Source organism: Nipponia nippon, unplaced genomic scaffold, assembly GCF_047370975.1.
Source record: "Nipponia nippon isolate SJK-2023a ecotype South Korea unplaced genomic scaffold, ASM4737097v1 scaffold_8, whole genome shotgun sequence".
Taxonomy (NCBI): Eukaryota; Metazoa; Chordata; class Aves; order Pelecaniformes; family Threskiornithidae; genus Nipponia; species Nipponia nippon.
The window spans coordinates 43843412-43868590 of NW_028262402.1; the positions used below are offsets into that span (position 1 = coordinate 43843412).

The 25179-nt window shown below is 37.9% G+C and overlaps 1 protein-coding gene across 14 annotated transcripts in view; it reads left to right on the top strand.

The window, feature by feature from the left end:
- The window catches only part of PTPRD (protein tyrosine phosphatase receptor type D), a 1305401-nt gene that overhangs the window by 275950 nt on the left and 1004272 nt on the right, over window positions 1–25179 (top strand). For all 14 annotated transcript variants that reach the window (XM_087741431.1, XM_087741446.1, XM_087741430.1 and 11 more), the window contains one exon: window positions 3172–3245. The gene's annotated coding sequence lies outside the window, so the exon portion shown is untranslated. The remainder of the gene's footprint in view (window positions 1–3171; window positions 3246–25179) is intronic.

Genomic DNA, 25179 nt, shown 5'->3' on the forward strand with positions numbered 1-25179 from the left:
AGTCTGAGGACCTTACCCGGCTAGGGAGTTTTCTGGTGACATCTCTTACCCTGGTCCCAGGGAGGCAGCAGACTTCCCTGTGGGTTGCGTCTGGTCGGCATATGGGACCCTTTGTTCCCCTCAGAAGGGGGACAACTACCTGACAACTACCCTTCTTTTTTTCTTAATGTGAGTAGTTGTGTGCAGGGGGCAGGCTGCCTAGATGACCCCTCCACCCCAGAAGGACCTGTGTCCACATCATCACTTGTCTGCCCTTCCGAGCCCAGGGCCTCATACCTGTTGTGTATGGGCACCTGGGAAGGTGAGGCAGGCTGAGAGCTGATTTTCCTGCCGCCCCCAGCAGTAACCTGCTTCCATTCTTGCCCACCTCTTCGGTCTCCTCCTTCTTCCTGGTGACGAGAGGGTAGGGGGTCCTTTGCCTCTTGTGCCGCGGTCAGCTGGCACATCTGTCTCAGGGATGGTAGAGTACGATTCCACCAGTCAATCTCCTTCTCTGATTCCCTGATACTCCTCATCCTGGACACCTCCTCTCAAAGCTCCATCACCAGGCTGAGCAGCTCCTTTACTTGGGCACATCTCTCACAGTTGAACTCACTGCTGCCATCTGATACTGACCTGAAACTCAGGCACTCCCTGCAACCTGGGACCTGGACGGCTGCATGGTACCCTGAAGGCCCTGTTTGGGTGGCTGCGTCAGCTCTTGCAGCTGGAGGGGTTGTGAGGAACCCTGAGAGCACAGCTTTTTGCCGGGTGGATACCATGGCTCCTGCTGTTCTCAGCTCCTTATAGGAGGGTTGCAGCTTCCGTTTGAAGTGGCAGGGCCCTTCCCATGTGAACTGCTGCGCGAACTGCTGTGCCACGCCATGCCACACCCTGGCTGACGTGCTGCGCCACGGCCTATTTGCCCATCCTGTTCGCCATGCACCTGGTCATCGGACTCCCTAGGGACCATTTAAATCTCCCCCAGTTGCTCCTGGCAATGCTTCTGCCGCGTCACCTTGGCTCTCGAGAGCTGCCGGCTCCTGGCGGGTCTCTCTGCACGTCCACGGGTTTCCTGGGCTCTGGGAGCCCGCTTTCCTCCTCAACATGTGCTCAGGTGTGGAACTTACCATTGCCACTGCTGTGCTCCTCACTGACTGAGTGGAGTGAAAAAAACAAAGTGTTTGTATTTTGTCAAGACTAGTTTACAAATACATGTCAAGAACAAGAGTTTGCTTTCACCCAACAGAAAAGAAAGAATGGAAGTGACATTCAAAGGCGGTTCGTTTTTTGTCGTCTGTGCAAAATTGCACTTTGTTTTTAAACTTTTGTTTTAAAGTGTTAAGTTTTGCACTTTTGTTTCTAAAAGGAGAGCACTTTTGCCCATGTTTGTTCTTTTACATTGTGAAACCTGTGCTGTGACATTAAACATAAATACCAGATGCCAGGACATTTGACCACTGAAAGCTCTTCTCACTGACTTCACAACAATATGTTTCAGTTACATTATTGGAGGGTTTTTTTTAGGAGTCTGGCAGGATAAAGTCTACAAGACCTGCAGACTAGCAGCATAAAGACCCAAATCTGCTACTTTTGTTGTTTAGTTCATGACTGTGTTTTAAGTGGAACCTGTATTCCACAGACAAAAGAAGGGAAAAGGAAGTACTGAAAGTGAAGATGTTATCAAGGCCCATAGAGGATAGTACAAGAAGGATGAGAAGGAAAGTGGAGTATCTCTGGTCAGGCTAAGCCACCTGTTATTCACTAAAAGAGGCAAGAATGAAAAAATGGAGCAATTGGATATTTATGGAAGACTGTAGGAAGGTGGGAGCATGAGAAGTATTGTGGTACATAAAATTCAAGAAGGGAAATATGAATACTTGAAAAGACAAGTAGGCAAGTTAGAGCTAGAAAACAAGAAGGGAGAAAGGACAAAATCATCATGTTATAGAGAAGAGGGCCTATGATGATGGCACAGGTGAAGGAATAAACAAATTAATACAGCATGAAAATACCAACCTCAGCCCCACCAAAAAGCAGAAATTTCGTGCTTAATACAATAATGAGAAAACAGTTGGGGTTTGGGGTTTTTTGATTTGCTTTTTTTCCCCACAAAAAATCTTTTATTTTGGAAAAAAAGATAGACCACTATTTGTCTAGATTATTTGCATGTGATGAAATAACCTAAGAGTATTTGGCGGCCAAAATAGGCTATTTGCCTGAAGGGTCAACAGGCCAATGTATTCCACAAAAGAAGAAAGGGAAGAAGGTGTGAATAAGATGAAGAAGAGAAAAAAAAAAAAAAGTCAGTTTAGAAAGGAATATCTTTGCATGATAAAAATGCTATTGTCACAAAAGCAATTATATTTTCCTCCCAAGCTACAAATGCTATGAAATCAGACCAGTATGGAGCTAGGGGATAATTAGACCCATCCAAAAGCAAAGTATGAAGATATGCACAACTGAAAGGAAAGGTGCTTTTTAACTGTATCTTCCTACAGTGACATTCAAATACATGCTGCGAAGATGACTCTTGTATTCAGTGTGTGCTTGACACTCATCAGTTTTGGCTTGAGTAGTGTATAGAACTTCTATAAGCCTGATTTCTAGTGAAAGAGTTAAATAAGTGAGTTAAAATGGACATCCATATGGTAGAGATTGACAATGGTTTGTGATATGTGAACTTTTGTGATATCTTTACTATTGGCAAGGCTACAGTTCTGTTTTAATAAACTGTTAAGGTAATTTACTGATTAACATACTGCCTGTACAAGTACTGCAGGTTTGGTAATACCTCTGGTGTACTTAATGAGCTAATAGCATAAATTCAGTTATAAAACTACATTTTTGCACTAAAAATAGTATACTGAAAAAGAGTTGGTCTAGCATAGTGATGTAGCAAGAAAGTGTTTATAATTAAGACAATGTGGTTGAAAGCACAGTTGTTTCATGAACACTTTGATCAGAATATATCTGATTCAAATAATTTGATATATGACCATTTATGATCTAGATTGTTTTACATTGGAGTTACTCTAGAAATTCCACTTTGTTTTGCTGCCTTTCAATGATAGCAGTTTGCAGAAGTTATTTATTGTCAGTGTACTAAGTTTTTCTCTCTCTTGAACCCTTCAGAATTTATTGGTGTTACTGTAGAAATGCAAATAAAACATATTTTATTTTCTCTTTCAGGGAAATCTTGAAGAGTCTTACACTTTTTAATCCTCCAGCCATTGATTGTTCTGTGAGGACATTGTGGTGAGGTGGTAAGTTGGTGTAGATCTATTGCTTTGATCAGCTAAATTGTCACTTCAGATTTAACTGCTAAAACAATATCCTTCAGTGTTGTGTCTGTGTGACAAAACTTGAGAAATGTCTTCCTGGCTCTCTTGGCAAATTCCTAAAATTGTAACTCTACGATTGATTTCATATGTAGACAGTCTGAATGACAGAGGTATCAGATTTGTTCTGTATTTACAGATCAACTTTATATCATAAGAACAGAGCAGTTGATTCATACATGCTCAGTGCCTATTTTCCAGAAATCCTAGGTTCCTATAAATCTGGAAATCTGGGTGATTACTGTAGTCAGTGTGGTAGAGCATGAGTCACCCAACAATGTTTGATACTGTCAGCTTTTCAAATTTCAGTGATCTATTTGTCAACTATTTGTCAGTCTTTTTCCAGAATTTTCCCTCCCCTCTCCCACCCCAGTATGAAAAATTTGTAAAGGCCTTTCTTTTCCTGACTGCAGGGAGGGCTGCTAGATTGAAGAGGTGACTTTGTCCTGTCAATGTTCCCTGGACCAGCAACTTTTATGAAGTTCTAATAAATTACTTCATGACTTCTGTTGATCTTAACAACACTCTCGTAACTCTTATGTAACAGTCCCTGGCCAGGAATTTGTATCTGAAATAAGTTTATTTTTAACTTTTACTTTTAGACCCTGAGTGGAGACAACAGGAGTGATGGTCACATATTTCTAGGTGTTAGAACAGTTCTCAGTAATGAAGGGTCCAATGCCTGTAAGTCACAGTTCAGAGAATCATGACTGGTGGCTTTCAATATTTCTGACCTCCAGCTGCTTGGCCAGTCAGCCTTAATAAACCATGCTCATTCTTTTTTCTTTTTTTTTTTTTTTTGTTATAAACTGAACATTTATGTTACTGCTGGAGCTTGAGTGCTAAGAAATACAAATCATCTTTCAATGAGAAGTCATATGGCTTTTGTTAATTTAGATACCACTTTGTGATATTTTTCCATATTTCTATCCATCTGTTAATAAAACTAGAAGCATAGTTTCACAACTCCAATTATACATCCTTGTTATATGAAAAAAAATTAATGTTCCAGAATTTAATGAGTACAAGAAAAACTTTCAAAGGACTAGATACTGAGATGAACAAAGTTGTATGCTATTTCATTTTCTATGGACATAGAAATGGTCATTATATGATGTACATCAATTGCAGAGTTAGGACCACTGCATAGATTCTTATTCTTTGCTTTGTTCTAGGCTTGTTGATAAATGGAGAATTTACAAAGTAAACAATATATAAAGATCACCCAGTCCATGGTCCATTAATTTTTAAACGATGCAGCTATTTGTTCTGATCAGTCTTCTGAGTGACTCTTTTTTTGTGATATCATTGAAGTATACTGTCACCTACTAAATCTTGGTCTAAAAGCAGAAGTGATTTCAAACAAGGAGTGTCTATTTCTTTGATTGAATACTAACAACAAAATTCCATTTTGATACAAAGTTTCCTTTTGGAGGATTTTTTTTTTCTTGCCTTTACAAATCAGTAACAGATTAAAGTGTTATCTAAATCATGTCATTTGGTCATCCTTTTATTTAATTTAGTTAGCTAAAATATGTTACTTTTATTGGAAGTAATAAAATTACCCTCTTGACTTGGTTATTCTTACTGTAAAAGTACAAATAGTTTCCATGCAGTAATGTATTTTACTCAAATTAATAAACATCTTCTCAGAACAAATTCACATTCTTAAAGTAAAATCTATAAATGCAAATCTAATTTATTTCTGGCTTCTCTTGCAGTAGTGTCTTTTTTAACTAAATATGAAGTTAGTATTAATATTGATATTTCACAGTTAAAGAAGCCTTGTTTCACTTCAGTTAGTTGCCAATTTTTTTAAAATTACAAACCTTGAATAAAGATATTTTTTTATAATTTCCTAGGGTGAAATCCTATCACCTTGTCAAATGTAAGGAATTTCCTTGAAGGAATCAAGACCAATGAAAAGCCAATGGGAAATAAAAAATGGAAAAAAAAAAAAGACTCAACTTATACCAACATTTGAGTCATTTAATATTTATATCAGTTTTAAAATTCTGGATCTATGTCAGAAATACCATGATATACAATTTTCAACTTCCATATATTTTCTCTTTCCGATGTTGTGGAAAAAATAAATCCAAATTGTGCAAACTTTCTCTCTTACGGAAGTTAATTTAGCAAAATTTCATAATAATAAAAAAAGCCTATTCAAATTTGAACAGAGGTTGCTTGTGTTATGTACCAATTTCTTTTAATGAGAAATTCAGTGCTTTGTTTTTCTCTGCTTGGTGAGCTTACTTTCAGCCCTGAAAATGTCAACATGCAATTCTTCTTAAGGGTGACAGTTTGGTAGTGCAGAAATGTAAAGCATATCCCTCAGACTTCACTGTATCTCAGATTCCATGTGTAAACTTGGATGAACAGGGATATGCCTGCGGCACTTTCAATGATAATTAAGAAATATCCAAGAGGAGACAATAGGTCCTCGTTATTCAGAATTAATTTGTCGTGGTTTATGAAAAAGATGGAAAATGTACATATAGGCAAATAAGATGCAATATTTTACTTTTTGTGATCATAGAGACAAAGAAGGCAATTATTAAAGCTTTTTTTTATTAACTTCATATTATTAATAAGAATACATGAGAATTAAATTAATGTATTAAAATTCTTAGCACTAACTGTCAGTTCAATAGCTTGGCAAGCTAAAATTAGAATATTAAAGCTTTAACCTCTAGGCCATATTTCTGAAGCTAGTTTAGACTGGTTGAGTTTGAACATTCTTTTAGCTTGACAGTTGTTTGGCTCCCTGAAATGTGATGGTGGAGTGAGTTCAAATGCCGAGGATAAAGAACTACGTTACAAAACAATTGCATGTTATGACAATAGTTCACATCTTGCAATCACAACAGCAGGGTCAAAGCCCAGACGCCTATGCAGAGTCAATTGTACCTCAAGTCAAAAAGCAAGTCTTGTGGCTCAAAACTGATGAGGCGCCCTGTGAAAAAGTGAAATCCCCCCCGCCTCCAAGGTAGTATTGCAATTGTGGTTAAAAAATTCTGGTTCATTTAGTCACTTACCATCAGTACAAAATTCACTTTACCACTTAATCAAGTTTAAAATTAGGGAGAAAAAGAACCTCCTTCTTTTGATAAAATCTATATAATTCCTAAAAATATCCTTCCTTATTGAAAGTGAGAATAGCATAAGTCAAGCAGTCATTTCTACTGAAGGAATAGTGATTAGTAAAGCAGCCCTAATGGAACTGCAGAAAATCTTGGTACAGCACAGAAACATTATTAATGAAAAGATTTTTGTCCCCAAAATTAGAGGTGCTTCAAGTAACTTAGCTCTTCTGGAGTGCTGTGATTTTGTGGACAGAAACATGAATAAAGCAAATCTTCACAGAATAGTTAGGCATTTTGAAAACGCATCTGTTGAGAGTATCAGAGTTTTTCCTTCTTAATGATCTATTAGAAATGATTTTCAGTAAAAAAAGTGAAAACCATTCTTAATCTGTATTTTTTTTTTCAAAATACGTATTGATATTGCTCCCAAATACGCAATACACGGCAAACAGAAGTGGAAGGAAATATGTAATAGAATTCAATATTTCCCAGTAGCTGTGTGCTCACCATAGTAGATGAGTCACAAAAGGTAATCTGTATAGTTACAAAACAGAGAAGGTTATGATATAATCTGAAAGAAAGAAAATGTTGCTGCCCTGCAAGTACATTTTTACCTTTCACAACCAGGTAATTCTGAACTCATGCAACACAGGTTCTGTGGGCTAATTATGGCATATTAATAGCACTTTCTCTCTTATTGTAAATTACTGTATTGAGAACCAGAACTGTTTAAAGAAAATTTTTATTGTGACATGTTGTTATACATATATGCCAGTCTTCCCTTGTAAATGTCTTATGTGTATCTTATAATCACATATTCAAAAATAAGTTAATGTATTCAATGGTTTTCCTAAATGTTAGGATCATTAAAAAAAAATATTATTTCACAAAGGCCATTTTAAGACCTTGTACAGTTTTGAGAGACCTTATTGCCTCGTGAGGGGTGTGTATGCCTAAAAAGTAATTCATTACTCACAGAAAACACCTTTTTATCTGAGTCATGATGTGTTGTGCAGAACTGACCAAAACTTTGCAGTGAAAAAGCTTATTCTCCCTCAGTGTGTTCTTAGTAGAGAACGACGTACTTTAGAAACATTTAAAAATGAAATTTTTGAATGAGATTAACTTGCCAAAATCATTTTCCTTAGTAAATTTGAATGGGTTTTGTTCTGGTTTTAATCTTTTCATATCTATATTATAATTCTTATCTCAACAATATTTATTGTATTATCTGAAAGTAGCAGTGATTACATGTAAGTAAGTGTAAAATCAGCATCCTTCCAAATCAAGGTGATTATTGTGTGTATATATATCATTTTAATAACTGGTAATGTATTTCCTTTTTACAGAATAGTACAGTTAGTCTTAGTTTGAAACTGTTTACTGTTGGTAAAAGTAGGCTTTATGCATTAAACTAAGACTAACTGATTGCCGTGTGATCTAGGATGTTGCTAGTGTCTCCAGAATAGGCAGGGGTTGAAGATCTGTTGTACTTTATGCAAGTTATGAGATAAGATATCAGACTTCTGAACACAAGGCATCCAATGTGATTTTTTTCATTTATCTTTTCCATTTTGAATTCAAATGCACTTTCACTATTTCTCAAATACTCAGTATTGTTCTTTTGATTCTTCAAAGACCGGCAACTATTGAGGTACCTACTCTTAGCTAATGAACAAAGTTGTGTAGTTACTTTCACTCATGTTGCTTTTGTATTATTTCATGGTCAGATCCTGGAAGACAATTGGCTTCCTTTCCAAAAACAAATGTTACTAAATAATCACTTTGATTGATTGTGTTCTACATGCATACTTGGACTTCAGAGGCAGTCATTTCATAATAGAAAAGTATGAAAACTGTTCAGTGTTACTGCAGTTGTTAGACTTTGTTTTATAGATTTCAGTGTTAGAATACTGTAGCATATACAATTCTGAAATATTATCATGCAGAATAATGTGTATTATTTCTTCTCTCTTTATGTTAGGGAGTATTTGATAAATTTAATCAACTTTTCTGTTTCATAAACCATTCAAAACACATCTAAGACTACCACATATTTTATTTATTCTGAGCTGACAGAAAGTATAGGTTAAAAGGATACCTCACATTTGACTTTTTTCTGAAGACCACATGAAAAAGCCATACTTAATATTTTAACCATTGACTTAACATTCAAGATTCCAAAAAGGCAAAAATCCTTTACTTTTCTTTGTCTGTTTGCTTTGTGCTTTCAACATCCTTTGCTGTTATAAATAACTATATTTAGTTTCTTTAGTTTAGTTGATTCATGGTTGCAATTCTGATCTCCTACACTAATATGGATGACAGCTTGTAAGTATGAAAATATCTTTTTCCCTACTTAAAAGTAGGCAGGTAACTGTTACAGGGCTGCTAAAGTGTATCTGAATCCCCTGAGAAAACCATACTGACATTCTACTAGAATTCATAAGAGGTGAATAGTGGATTTGTCTGGTTTTACCTGTTTTCAGGTAAAAAATAATATCAAGTACTTAGCAAAAGTAATTTATTAAAAGTGTTTATCTTCACACACTTTGAGATTTACTGTCTCTCTTTAGGGTGAATGGAAATATGTTTCTGATAAGCAACATGCTATCATATAGAAAGAAGGGATTTGTATGAAGTGTGTTACTGTGATGTATGATATGACTTGTGTCATGAGTTTCACAGCCATGGTGTAAAACAAGCCCCTAATAGGTTGTTATACTATCATGACACCTGGCTTCCTGCACAGGTTTTTAAAACCTGTGGTTTCCTAATTTTCATCATATGTCCATTATTGATAGAGAGTTTTGAAAATATCTATGTAGTAGGTACTGTTTTACTATAGAGACTGTAATGCACAATGCACCATGGAAATATATTAGGTAAATATTCTTTTTAATTTTGAATTTCTTAAAAACCTTTTACAATTCACATTCATCTAAAATGCTTGCATAAGAATTGCAGCAAAGAATATAATGGTCTCAACGTTTTACTTGGATTATTGAATGTATTTTCTAATCACAGGATCAGATTTCTACTACTTTTAAACTTTTGCTCTTTGTGATACTTCATGCTTTAAAAAATCCTTTGACAAATTTCCTGTAGCATCATAGAATCATAGAATGATTTGAGTTGGAAGGGGTCTTAAAAATTATCTGGTTCCACCCCCCCTGCCATGGGCAGAGACACCTTCCATTAGACCAGGTTGCTCAAAGCCCCATCCAACCTGGCCTTGAACACTTCCAGGGATGAGGCATCCACAGCTTCTCTGGGCAACCTGTTCCAGTGCCTCACCACCATCATAGTGAAAAATTTCTTCCTGATATCTAATCTAAATCTACTCTCTTTCAGTTTAAAGCCATTACCCCTTATCCTATCACTATGCTGCCTTGTAAAAAGTCCCTCTCCAGCTTTCTTGTAGGCCCCCTTCAGGTACTGGAAGGCTACTATAAGGTGTCCCCGGAGCCTTCTCTTCTCCAGGCTGAACAACCCCAGCTCTCTCAGCCTGTCCTCATAGGATGAGTGCTCTAGCCCACTGATCATCTTCATGGCCCTCCTCTGGACTCGCTTCAACAGGTCCATGTCCTTCCTATGTTGGGGGCCCCAGAGCTGAACCCAGTACTCCAGGTAGGGTCTCACGAGAGCGGAGTAGAGGGACAGAATCACTTCCCTCAACCTGCTGGTCACGCGTATTTTAATGCAGCCCAGGATACGGTTGGCTCTCCAGGCTGCAAGCTCACATTGCCGGCTCACGTTAAGTTTCTCATCAACCAACACCCCAAGTCCTCCTCAGGGTTGCTCTCTATCCATTCTTTGCCCAGCCTGTATTTGTGCTTGGGATTGCCCTGGCCCATGTGCAGGACCTTGCACTTGGCCTTGTTGAATTTCATGAGGTTTGCAGGGGCCCACCTCTCCAGCCTGTCCAGGTCCCTCTGGATGGCATCCCTACCCTCCAGTGTGTTGACTGCACCACACAGCTTGGTGTCATTGGCAAACTTGCTGTGGGTGCACATAATCCCACTGTCCATGTCACCGACAAAGATGTTAAACAGTGCCTGTCCCAATACTGACCCCTGATAAACACGACTCATCACTGATCTCCACTTGGACATCAAGCAGCATGTCCATGAGCAGCACATTATGTCCATGAGCAGCACAGATCATCTCAGATATGATATTATCTTACTTATTTGTCCACTAGCTGGGGGAAAAAAAAAAAAAGTGCAGATGTCTCGGATGCTTAGAGCAAAAGCAAAATCTTTTTTCATACATAAACTTTTATTTTATAGGCAATAGCATATAATCCTATGTCCCTCAAGTAGAATGCTTTTTACTTAAGTTAGGAGAAATTGCATATCAGAGATGTTATCAAGGCTGATGACAGTTCTGAAACTGGAATACAATAGCTTATTTTTTTTGCACAGGATGAAATGTGTTTATCTGATTTATTGCAACTATTAAGCAAAATACAAGATTTGTAATTTCAGAAACATTAAAGATCAATGTCTTTGGATGTACATTTTTGCTCTAAAATCTTTCTCATTCATTGTTTCTCACTTTACATGATTCATTCATATAGACTAGTACAACCATTAAACTGCTTCCTTGAAAATAGGTTGATTAGTACTTAGGGTTTTTTTATGCCTCTGATAAATCCCACATTATCCAAACACAGTCAGCATTAGATGTTCCCAATAGTATACAGTGCTTTTCTGTCTCAATAAACACATTTAAACTATTCATTAAGTTCCAAAGTGAAGAGCTCCAGTAATGACAATAAGAAAAAGAATCATATCTAGAAATGCAGAAGGCCTGCTCCTGAATTCATTTTGCTGTGTGAGTTGGAATTAGAGATAATTTCACATGCATTCAATCCCCTAAGTTAATAAGAAGTGATACGCTTTCCTCAAAGAGGTTTTTCTTTTGTTTTTTAGCAATGACATAGAACATGTGAACCATTTCCTTTAGTTCTATGGCAAGAAATTAGGCAGAACACCATTAAAAGAAGAACTACAAAAAGGTTCGTCAGATAGGGTGAAAGAAGTAGTACATTTGAAATAAATTGCTGTTTTTTCTCCAGAAATTCTTTAAGACTAGAAGACAGTGACACATTTCATGATTTCTCTCTTTGGCATATGATTTAGTGACACTAAGATACTTTAAAAACAAACAAACAAACAAGCAAACAAAGAAAACCCAAGAATTCCTTCCTCACTAAATCAGTGCAAAATTGCTATTTTTTTTTAATATTAAGAGATGAGAATGGAATTATTTGGAAATGAATTTCATCTTTTGATATAATGTCTTTCTACATAATTCAGCAGTCTGGCTGCTTAATCCTATTTTAATTAGAGAGTTTCAAACTATGTCTTTAAAAAAAAAAAAATATAGATGTTACTCCTACAGTGCATTGCACAAAGAACAAGGCTGTGCACAAAAAAACAGTCTGTATTTGTCTGGAGCTTTTTTGGGCTGGTGAGCAGCAGTCGGGATTTGCAGAATTTGAGCCTGAATTTTCAAGTAATTTCTCTGATCACTCTATGAAGCTCTGGCTAAGGAAATAACACAGTGTTTAGTCATTATTTACCCACATCATCTGATATATAAGTTGTGGTTTTTTTCACTGAATGACAAAATGTACTGCAACTTCTGCTAATTCGGAATTCAATTTCTAAAGAAACAGTGACTATTACAACTTCTCCATTGAGACATTCCCTTTGTGCTACTGTAGGTGACTTTGTTCTACTCCCAGTCTTTCTTTGCCTGCTTAAATATTTATCTGAGGTAATAACAATAATTATAAAATGTAAGTCAACAGCTGTTAGCACACATATTTTTGTCGCTGACAAATTCAATTAAAGCCATTGCTAGCTAAACCAATCAAATAACAGGTAGATCAGAAAAGGTCAACTCTAAATTATTGTCTCCCATAATAATTTCCCAAACCATTAAGTCCGTAAAATTAATTTGAAATTGAAGCTCATAAAAGTAAATTGTGGAAAATGCCTTGCTAGTTTGTGGGTATTCTAGAGCATAAAGCTGTGTGTCTCCCATGGATAATGCTCCTGCTAATATTGTCCAGGTTGCAGCATGACTACAGATAGGCTCTAGCAGTATTTTCATTATAAATGCCTATTTCCAGGAATGCTAACTATAGTCAGAAAGTTTTTTTGTCCCCCATGAGTACGAACCCAACATTTTTCATTTTTTTCTGTTTAGAACTATGTTTTGGGGGTGTTTATGAATGACAAGAGAGAAGACTTGATACACAGTAATAAGTAAATGTATTGTAATAACAGCAGTAGCTTTTGAACTTCAGTAATTCAAAATGGAATTATATTTCCAAAATTCCAGTGTGGGTTTGAACTTCGTCATGGTTAAAAAAAAGACACAAAACCAAGAGGTCTTAAGACTAAGACAGGATGAAACAGTAATTTGTACAGATACATTAAGCTTTTAGTTACTCTGTGATCAAGGCCCATTAAAAGTAATATTTGCCAACAGTTCCACACAGCTGAGGTTTTCCTGATCCCTGATTTGGCTCTTCTAACAATTGCAACAGCTTATGGAAGTCAGAAAGGAGCCTAAACTTAGTAGCTGCAGAAGTAGATAATTTAAGGTGATCACAGTTGTTTCTTAAAGTATTTTATCAGAGAATGCTGGTTTAAGAGAGAGTAAGGCTTTTCATGAGAATGACAACTACCACCACAACAAAAGTTGGTAAAAACTAGTGAAAAAGAGGGAAAAAAACAATACCCATCCAGGGATTATAAGGGAAAAAGCTACTAAGCACCAGAAGTTAGGCTGGTAGGCACCCTAAATGGTTGCAATGATCATTCATCTACAGTTAAAATGTCTTTCTTTACTTCACTGTATTGCACATGGAGAAATTGAACACGTGTCTGCTAAAATACCTCATGGACAAATCATATGCCCTAAATGCAATAAGTAAGTAAGTAAATAAATAAATAAATAAATAAATTACATCATGCCTTATTCAACTCTTATGAGTAGCTGTTAAAAAAGAAAGAAAAAAAGAGTGCTATGGAATCCACCGGTGTTGCCAAAACATTTTTTACCTCCCCTGCTTCTACACAAATATGGAAATGTCTGATTTATAATTACTCCAGAACAGTAGTTTAGCTCACACTAGCCAAAACAGCTTCACAGTCCACTACAGATGTTTATTAAAGTGAAGAACAGTGTAATTCTATGGCTTTTTTCAAGGAAGGCAGGTGTTCATGTTGTTTTAACAGACTTACCTGATACTGTCTATTTTGCTTATCCTTGGCCACAGTTTCCTTTATAAAAGTTTCCTTTTAGTATAAGAAAATGCTTATTCACATTTTCTTTTATAAAATGCAACATTTGTTTGATTAATAGGTATGTGAAAGGAAATTAAAGTTACTGGCCCATTAAAGCCACCATGTACCTAAATAATACAACACTGAGAGATCACACGACTTGAATTTGATTATATGCATTATTGCAGTATATAACTGGAATTTTAGTTTATTTTTTATCCTGAGTAGTTATAATTTATTTTAGTTTGTTTTTAGACAGAAATGAGATCTTCACCAATTTACAGCAATGTCAGACTCTTAAGTGCAAGTGTTCAGGTTGCTTTTTTCCTATTCTGTAAGCATGATTCTTTCCTAAATTGTAGCTGCAAGTTAGGTTTACTTAGAAAAGTGATTGCTTACAATTCGTTTTCTTATAGAAAGCTAGAAATTTTGATTTGGGATTGAAAGATGTTAAAAAAAAAGATTGTTAATCTTTTACTAGATGTTCAAGGATCCTTTTGAAAATATAAATTCCCAACTGTGGGTTTCTTTCTTGTATTAATTTAGGTGAGAGAAACACAGTTCAAATGTAAGTTTTAATGTTGTACAAAGTTGGGAATCTGCACTCCCATATTCAAACTATTTCATTGCCACACACACAGTTGTGGTTTTTTTGGTCTGGTATTATATGAATTAAAATAAACATATGTTTTGAATGAAACTCAATATTCGAAGTTTAAGTAAACTGTAGACAGCAATAAAACATTTGAATTTATTTGATATACACAAGTTTGTAAATGGAAATAGATAATTTTGAAGAATGCTTTTACTTAGACCAATGAAAGTTGTATAAAATAGATAAGCAACTCCAATTTTCAATGTGAAAAATATTTGAATGTATTATTTACTACAAGAAGGAATGTAACAAATAGTAATATTTATGATATACTTTGAAATTTTCCAGAAAAGATTAAAACATTAATTTGCAAAGGAAATAACCTAAAGTGATATGCAATGCATTAATAGCATTATTCTTATATGTGTTGGTGTTCGTAATTTAAATGTTCTTTCAGCTTTAAATAAAAGCATAAATAACTTGAAAGCAAGAAAACCAATGCCCAGGTACAATGTTTATACTTCACACCTTTATACTGGCCAGGGTAATAGAACCTTCCGTTTCCACTAGGTTTACAGCTATAGAAAACAGAAATATTTAGAGTGATAGAGATTACAGCTATTGCTCTGCTGGGTTTCTTGAACTAAAAGATTTGCTGGTGTGAGATTTGAGCACTTGGAAAATTTGTAGATGGTCTCCCAACATCCAGCAGTAGGCCAGAAGCCTAGTCAGAACTATAACTATTGTTCCAGCTAATATACATATATTGGGAAAGAGTGAACAAATGCCAGCTGTGTATTTGTGGGTCAGTCATCAGCTTCAAAGGAAATACAGCCAGCTGGGAAAGGAAAAAGGGATCAAAATGGTGCCTTGAGTTGTGTAAAACTGAAAAATCTTAGTTTGATAGTTGCATGTGATTAGTTCAGGCAGATGTTGTACCTGGTAAATGGAGTGAGTGTTTAAAAATTCTAAAATAACCTAGAGACTTCATCATTGATAGACTCATCTGTGCTCCAAATACGCATTACAAAGGTCTTGCTACTGAGGTGTATGTTTTTTACTACAAACCACAGAGTTGTAGAGGAATATAAAGAAAGGGGAAGTTCTTATTAGAATACCTTTTAGTTTGCTAATGATCATGTTCATGAACAGAAGTATCCTTCAGATACTTTGCAAAATGAAAATGCTTAACTGAATTGTGATGTATTAGAATTGGTTCAAGTCAGGAATAATGCAAGAACAACCACAGAGATATTAGTTATACTCCCATGAGACAATTCATTGACACAAAAGAGACCTATGGAATTTTAAATCTATGTAGCTGAACTGAGACTGTCAGGATGGGAATAAATTGTATCGTTCAAAATCAGTGATTTATTTTTTCTGCCAGAAGCACACTGGAAGTTTAAAATAATTACATTAATTATATATCTTCCTCTTAAGTGTATATCCAATTCCTGCAGCGAAGGTTATAATTCATTTTGCTTGGTTTCTTCATTCAAAACATTTTTGTGGGTATATCCCTCTATACATATATCCATCTTTAACATATGTAAGTGATCATTACTCATGTTTGTGCCTCCATTTTCTCCCTACTGGGAAAACACTTTGATATTGCTTTAAAAGTACTTAGACAGTTCTCTTGAAGAGTTTCATGGCTGAGTTAGTGAAATCAGTTGTCTTCACTACTTGGAGTTACCATGTTTGTACTGGTAGTGTATTACTTCAATAGCGAAAAACCTGAGGGTGATTTTTTTCCCCATGCCATGCCCCCCTGCCCCATAGTTTGTAGTTTGTTGTTCGTGGAGGAATGTGGTGTTCACCACAATCTCTGAATTTTGTGGGCTCTTTTTCCTTCTCAACTTCTCTGCTGTCTGCAATGTTAGAACATCCTCATCTTTCCATCCTCTTCAAACTCTGGGAGACTTCTTCTGCTTTGCAAACTCTGCTTGCTCTCTCAGTAGCCAAGAGTTTCTTTTCTTTCTGTCTGAGAATTTTGCCCAGTTTGCAATCTTATCATGTACTCAGCCAGCCCCAAATCTCTTTTGTAATTTCACTTTTTTTCATTTATTTTTTATTTAAAAATGCAATGTTTGTGCATCAAGTACAATAATCATCAATGTCCTGCAATAGTTTGTTAGTGCCTCTAACTTGCCTGACTTAATTGAAGACTTAAAATACCATGTCTCTGAAATGTTAGACATAAACCTGCTCAGTGCTATCCCTTGCCACTGCTTCTTTGCAAGTATATAATGAGATACTGCTTAGATCTTCTTAGATTTTTTTAGGGTGCTTCAGCTTCTCAATATCTCTTTCCTGTTTCTTCTTGAGGTACATTTTACCAGCTCCACCATAGTGATACAGCTGTGTCAGTGTCCTGGTTTTAAGTGGGATAGAGTTAATTTTCTTCCTAGTAGCTGGTATAGCGCTGTGTTTTGGATTTAGGATGAGAATAATGTTGATAACACACTGATGTTTTAGTTGTTGCTAAGCAGTGCTTAGACTAATCAAGGATTTCTCAGCTTCCCATGCTCTGCCAGGTGCACAGGAAGCTGAGAGGGGGAACAGCCAGGACAGCTGACCCAGACTGGCTGAAAGGCTATTCCATATCATATGACCTCATGCTCAGTATATAAACTGGAGGGAGTTGGCCGGGGGCAGTGGTCACTGCTGAGGGACGGGCTGGGCATCAGTTGGCGGATGGTAAGCAATTACATCATGCATCACTTGCTTTGTATACTAGTAGTAGTAGTAGTAGTAGTAGTAGTAGTACTATTTTACTTTATTTTATTTCAATTATTAAATTGTTCTTATCTCAAGCCACAAGTTTTCTCACCTTTACTCTTCTGATTTTCTCCCCCATCCCACCAGGGAAGGAGTGAGCGGGAGGCTGTTTGGTTTTTACTTGCTGGATGAGGTTAAACCACGACAGTGAGTCTCTACACAGTACCAGTTCCATGCCACAGACTGCTCAACAGGCAGGTCTGTACAAGATGACACAAGATTATATGCAGCAGCATGGAAAACCCTATTTCATTCAGACAATCCCACCATCATTCCAAATAAATCCCAGCCCAATCCCAATATTAGCCTAGTTTTAGATAATTTATTGGGGGAGCAAAGGATCTATGGGGAAAAAATCCTGTTTTATATGCAGCATTTGCAGCAGATTTCATGTTTGTACTTGGGAAGGGAAAAAATTTGTAACACTCAATTAGGAAATTTTATTTCAAGCTGTGGGAGTTCTGGTTGGTGATAAAGTTACATAAAGAAAATCACAGAATCATAGAATCGTAGAATCTTTAAGGTTGGAAAAGACCCTTAAGATCATCAAGTCCAACCATTAACCTAGCACTGCCAAGTCCACCACTAAACCATGTCTTCAAGCACCATGTCTACACGTCTTTTAAATACCTGCAGGGATGGAGACGCAACCACTTCCCTGGGAAGCCTCTTCCAGTGCCTGACTACCCTTTCAGTGAAGAAGTTTTTCCTAATATCCAACCTAAACTTCCCCTGCCGCAGCTTGAGGCCGTTTCCTCTTGTCCTACCACTTGTTACTTGGAAGAAGAGACCGACACCCTCCTCACTACAACCTCCTTTCAGGTAGCTGTAGAGAGCAATAAGGTCTCCCGTCAGCCTCCTCTTCTCCAAACTAAACAAACCCAGCTCCCTTGGCTGCTCCTCGTAACACTTGTGCTCTGGACCCTTCACTAGCTTCATTGCCCTTCTTTGGACACTCTCTAGTACCTCAATGTCCTTCTTGTAGTGAGGGGCCCAAAACTGAACACAGTACTCGAGGTGTGGCCTCACCAGTGCCGAGTACAGAGGCACTATCACCTCCCTAGTCCTGCTGGCCATGCTATTCCTGATACAAGCCATGATGCCATTGACCTTCTCAGCCTCCTGGTCACACTGCTGGCTCATGTTCAGGTGGCTGTCAACCAACACCCCCAGGTCCTTTTCTGCTGGGCAGTTCTCCAGCCACTGCTCCCCAAGCCTATAGCGTTGCATGGGGTTGTTGTGACCCAAGTGCAGGACCCAGCACTTAGCCTTGCTGAATTTCATACAGTTGGTCCCAGCCCAATGATCCAGCCTGTCCAGGTCCTTCTGTAGGGCCTTCCTACCCTCCAGCAAATCAATACTTCCACCCAGCTTTGTGTCATCTGCAAACTTACTGAGGGTGCACTCGATCCCCTCATCCAGATCATCAATGAAGATGTTGAACAGGACCGGCCCCAGTACTGAGCCCTGGGGAACACCACTCGTGACTGGCTGCCAACTGGATTTGACTCTATTTACCACTACTCCCAGAGCTCGGCTGTCCAGCCAGTTTTTTACCCAGCACACAGTGCACTTATCCAAGCCGTGAGCAGCCAGCTTCTCCAGGAGAATGCTGTGGGAGACAGTGTCAAAGGCCTTACTAAAGTCCAAGTAGACAACATCCACAGCCTTCCCCTCATCCACTAAGCGGGTCACCTTGTCATAGAAGGAGACCAGGTTAGTGAAGCAGGACCTTGTTTTCATAAACCCATGTTGGCTGAGCCTGATCCCCCAGTTTTCCTGCATGTGCCACATAATGGCACTGAAGATGATCTGCTCCATGACCTTTCCCAGCACTGAGGTCAGGCTGACATGTCTGTAGTTCCCCGGATCCTCTTTCCAACCCTTCTTGTAGATGGGTGTCACATTTGCTAACTTCCAGTCATCTGGGACCTCGACAGTTGACCAGGACTGCTGATAAATGATGGAAAGTGGCTTGGCGAGCACCTTTGCCAGCTCCCTCGGTATCCTCAGGTGGATCCCATCTGGCCCCATAGACTTGTGGAGCAGGTTAGTGACTGCCACCTCTTCTACAACCGGGGCTTCATTCTGCATCTTATCTCCATCTCCCAGCTCAGGGGCCTGAAAACCCTGAGGATGACCAGTCTGACTATTAAAGGCTGAGGCAAAGAAGGCATTAAGTACCTCAGCCTTCTCCTCATCCTTCATGGCAATGTTTCCCTTCGCATCCAACAAAGGAGGGAGATTCTCCTTGGCCCTCCTTTTGTCACAGATATATTTATAAAAACATTTTTTGTTATCTTTAACGGCAGTGGTCAGTTTAAGTTCTAGCTGGGCCTTTGCCTTTCTAATTTTCTCCCTGCATAACCTCACAACATCCTTGTAGTCCTCCTGAGTTGCCTGCCCCTTCTTCCAAAGGTGGTAGGCTCTCCTTTTTTTCCTGAGTTCCAGCCAAGGCTCTCTGTTCAGCCAGGCCGGTCTTCTTCCCTGCCTGCTTGTCTTTCGGCGCATGGGGACAGCCTGCTCCTGCGCCTTTAAGACTTCCTTCTTGAATAACATCCAGCCTTCTGGACACCTTTGCCCTTCAGGACTGTCTCCCAAGGGACTCTGTTAACCAGACTCTTCAACAATCCAAAGTCTGCCCTTCTAAAGTTCAGGGTAGTGGTTTTGCTGACCCCCTTCCTTACTTCTCCAAGAATCCAAAACTCTTTTATTTCATGGTCACTGAGACGAAGACAGCCTTCGACCACCACATCACCCACCAGGCCCTCTCTGTTCCTCAACAGCAGGTCCAGTGAGGCACCTCCCCTGGTTGGCTCGTTTACCAGCTGCGTCAGGAAATTATGTTCCACACGCTTCAGGAACCTCCAAGACTATTTCCTCTTTGCTGTGTTGTGTTTCCAGCAGGTATCTGGTAAGTTGAAGTCTCCCACGAGAACAAGGGCTAGGGATTTTGAGACTTCAGCCAACTGCTTGTAGAATTCTTCATCTGTTTCTTCGTCCTGGTTGGGTGGTCTATAACAGACTCCCACCAGGATATCTGCTTTATTAGCCTTCCCTCTGATCTTTACCCATAAGCACTCAACCTTATCATTACCTTCGTTGAACTCTAGACAATCAAAACACTCTCTGACATACAAGGCTACCCCACCACCTCTTCTTCCTTCGCTATCCCTTCTAAAGAGCTTGTAGCCCTCCATTGCAGCACTCCAGTTGTGTGAGTCATCCCACCATGTTTCCATGATGGTGACCTCATCATAGTTTTCCTGCCGCGCAATGGCTTCCAGCTCCTCCTGCTTATTGCCCATGCTGCGTGCATTGGTGTAAATGTGCTTCAGTTGGGCTATTGATCTTGTCACCAACACAGGCATGCCACCCCTAGGCTCATCCCTAGCAAGCCTGGTTTTATCCCCTTCCTCCTTCGAATCTAGTTTAAAGCTCTCTCAATGAGGCCTGTTAACTCCTGAGCCAGAATCCTTTTCCCCCTTTGTGACAGGTGAACCTCATCTGTCTCCAGCAGGCTTGCTGGAGTGCTACCTTGAGCCCATTTTGCATGTATTGTTCACACTTTAATTTTCTGCTTGATGCAAATTATAACGTATGTTATAATAGGCATTTGTATGACACTATAAAATAAACCTCCTATCTCATGTAAAATAGTTCCAGAAGGGCAAACTAAGAAGAGCAAAGTTCACCACAGTTTTAGTACATGAAATAGGTGGCATATAATATTTCTTTCACTCCCAAGAGCAAGAAAATTGGAAACAAGTTAAAAATACTCAGCTTAAACAAGACATTTTTTACAATTATATGCCTCTTATTGAAGTTAGCTTCTTGTGTCCAGGATGTACAATCAAAGCTAACAGTTTGAAATACTGTCATTGATCAGTTTGTCCTCTACCAAAACGAAACCAAACCAAACCAAACCAAAAAAACCAAAATAAAACTTGGTCTGTATTGTTTCTTCTGTGTAGTATTATCTAGATTTCTGATGATATTTTTATCATCAGCCTACTGTACTTCACCACAGAATATTCTTCTGGAATTTATTTTTGGCCACACATCAGTGTTGTTTAAAAATTAATTTTTCTGAAGTTTAAGATGAAAACATTTTGAATTGGAGTTTTTTGAATTGGAAGCACATTTGTCATATTTCTTACTATGTGCCTTCCTCTTACACCCTTTCCCCTCATGCGCAGGACTCGGGATAACCACCTGGGTCCCAATGCCCTGACTATTGACCCACAGAGCTCTGTAGTCACATCTGTTATCCTCCAGGTTGCCCCTTGTAGTATAATTGGTTCCAACATGGAAGAACAGCAGGGGCTAATAGAGGGCTGGGCAAGCTTTGACTGTCTGTCCACAACATCATGGATCTGAGCCCCCATCAGTTAGCTAATGTCCCTAGACAACAAGTCAGGTCAGCACTCAAGTGCCTCCATCCCCCACAGCAGGGAGTGACTCGCTACTATCACTTGATGTTTCCTTTTGGTGCTCCTGCATGGATAAGGATCAGTCGTCCTGGATGCTTTGCTTGAAAGTAAACTATAATGGATGTTTAAAAATTGATCAGTTTCAAGGATACCACAATCAAAAACAAATTTGGAAATATTTGAGATGTTTGTCTTTTTCTCAAATATATGGACCTGAACAGAAGTAAGCAGCAAGATGTTGAGGAAGCAATCATAGAAAAAAACAGAGGTTTCAAAAGCCGCAGTAAGTTAAACTAGCTGCCTAGAAGATTCTTTTCTTTGAAAGACACAGTGGACAATATAAAAGAGAGACATACTCTTTATGGAAGCCACTAATCTACTTCCATCCTGGTGTTAGAGCACAGCCTCTGGAGATTTGTGTGAATAAATAAGATTATATTCTTTTTCTGGGCTGATCTTAGGTAGGAGAGAGTATTTTCTTAAGTGAGAAACACAAAGTTAACGTGAAATATCATAAGAAGATTTTTAGGTCTTTCATACTAGTGATCAGATAATCGTTGAAAGGTTGATCAAGATCAGAACAGAATTTCCTTAAGAATTTAGGGAGAGAGATTGAGACACCTTACAACATAAGGAAAAAAAAGTATCTTTCATCTAAAGGGAAGATCACAAAGGCTAAAATGTCATGAAAGAAGAAGCATTAATATACAGGGGAAGTGGAAGAGGGAAATAGACATTATCATAACATTAGTGCTAAAAGTAAGTGGAATGATACTTGTTGAGTTTTTCGTATATGTAAAGTGCTATCCACCTTCCTAGTATCCTTTTTTCTTCTGCGGCTTGTCAGGAAAAAAGAAACAACGTATAATACAGTCTTATAATTTAATACAAAGAACTAAATGATAAATGTCTTATATTTACAGAACACTTCAATCCAACATCCATGTACACAAACTTGCCAGGTAATGTACATGGCACAGACAACAAAGCCTAAGCACAGTACAACACACTGTACTGTAAGAAGGGAATCAAATGAAAATTGCCTAGAACAGGTCCTGTATTCAATCCAGTGAAAAGCTGCTTCCTTCAGGAGAAGAAGCTCTTGGCCCTTAAATTGGTTGCAGTAGTTGGTAAATATTGACTTGCTTGAAGATGGGGAGTACTAATTATCTATGTTTGATTGTGATATTTTCCCACTGATTTGGCAGCTGCCTCAAAATTATGTTTGGCTAGACTCCCGGATGCTAAAATATGGGATGGACCAAAGAAATTGAAATCCCTCCATATGTCTCTATTGTATGCATGACTTTTATAACTTTTAACACAGCACATTTCATATCTGTGTTGCATAAAAGCAAGTAATTCATTTCACTGAAATCAATCCAGGTAAGGTTTATCCTAGTATTAGTAAGGTCTGTTATTGACAGCTTCTGGGCTGTGTGGATTATTTCACTCTAATAAACTCAGTTTCACAGGCTACGATTGTTGCTTTCAGTTTGTTATTGATAATTACATCTTAGGAGTAGTGGAGTGCTTTCTCAGAACATGTCACAAGTGTGTCCCCAAAAGAACAGAGACTGGTTGTTTTAAAGGGTCCTTCTCTTTAGTGCTAGTTATATTTTACAAAAAAAAAAAAAAAAAAAAAAAGGTTTTGATTTGCTATTAAACAGATATTATTACTATTATCAATAAACACAGTTAAGAAAAAGTAGGTTATTTTTCACTAGCTGGCTAGTTTAGTTTTTTGTGTGTCTTACCTGATGTATAAAAACTAATTTAATAAAGAATTTTTTTTTTTTGAACTTCATAGTTGCCAGGAAGAAGGTTATTTAATTTTATTTGTTTTATAAGGAAAATGACACTAAATGCTTCTGATAAGAATTATCTGGCCCTGCTTAACTATAAACATTGTGTGCAGGGAAAACATGTAAGTACAATTCAAATATGTTTAAGCTGGAAAAAAAATACAGGTATACATGTATTTTTATTTCATAGAAATATAGCTAGCTATATTATAGCTGGAGATAAATCTTTGTTTTACAAACCCAAATTCAAAGTTGTTATTTTGCTCAATTGGTTTCATCCTTTAATTTTTCAGATACTAAAGAAGGAAATGTATGCTAAGGTCCTGAATGACCTCCATCATTCTCAAAGTGTGAATTGTCTTTGGCAGGAGAGGATGTTAGAGACAATTGTTTATAAAGAATTAAAAGTGACAGCAGGAGGATAGCTGGTGTCAATAAGTCAACTATGCCAAGTCAGTTTTCCTCACTGTACTATGAAATGATCCAGTTCCTTTGAATTGCACACTGATGCAGACTGTGTCTTTGACTATCAGAAATGAGCAGAAGGCATTGATTAAATTTCTCCCAGCTAATCTGCATTTTTAAAAATGGATTATGCTGCTGTTATATGTGTAAATTCCATTGTACTTCTTTGCTATATCTTCTTTTTGCACGTGTCTCTCCAACAGTTACTGTGATTTCTGTATATATGCAGGAAAACTGGTAATGACACATTTCCCTTTTGCAGGTGAGCAGGACAGAAGACATGAAAGGGAAAGCAAAAATTATCAAAGCAGTAGGGGTGGTAAGAAGTAATTGATCTGTGCTCCTGTGAATCCTGGAGTTTTCACCTCAAACTTGAGCTATACTAACTGTAGCAACAGTATAGCTCAAGTACAGAGATGCAGTATATTCTGTAGAAGCTGGAGTTCTTCAAATTAATTTTCCCAACTTTTGACCGGTTAAAATTAATTGAGGTCATGATGTCTATAAGTTCTCTAGCTGAAATACCTGCAGGCTTCTATTGATTCCGTAACAAAACATAGAAGGCCATTTTTTTTTTGCTTTGGTAACTCCCTGGATCCTGAAGCTGTGGATCTTGATACTGCGTACCAGATAAAACTCTAAGATCTAGTGGCAAAAACTTCTGCAGTATCTATTTTTACTAAAAAAAAAAAAAAATGGTTTGAATAAAAGCTTTCCCTGAAAGGGGTGTTGCGTGGCAACAGAATTTTTGATAAAAATGCATGTCAGACTGAGAGATTCCTGAAATTCCAAAGCACTGGGGTTTTTACAGTCCTCCCTCCCAAGGGATTTAGGTTCAAAACTCCGCTGTTACTAATACAAGGCCCAGTGCCAATTTCTCTCTGACCTAATGTGTTAGGATATGAAACAGAGCTGCTCCAACAATACATAAGTAACTGCTTTGTGGGGTTTTTTTCCCCTTATCAATCTGTGGTTAGGGCAAATGCTAGGCATACCCTGTGTAAGCAAAAGATGTCTCCAGTGCCCTGTGTGACTGTTCTAACAACTAGGCAAATTGTTGTTCTTGAAAAGGATGGTACTCCCCTGAGATTAGGCTTTTTATTTGTTTTATTGGGTATTTCTTTCTTCCTTGTACATGAATAAAATTACTTGTCTTTTTTTTTATTTTTAGTGCTCATGTAGAAAATTTAAAGTCAAAACCATTTATTTTTCCAGGAAATGGAACTTCTGTTTCCTAGCTGGTTTTTAAAAGGTGGTGTCATACCATGTGGGACACCAATAATCAAGAATAATTAGTAGAAATCAGTTTTCTTCATAGATGATACAGTAGTCCATGGGAAGATGAGACATTTTCAAGCCTTTAATTGTCCATTTTGATGAT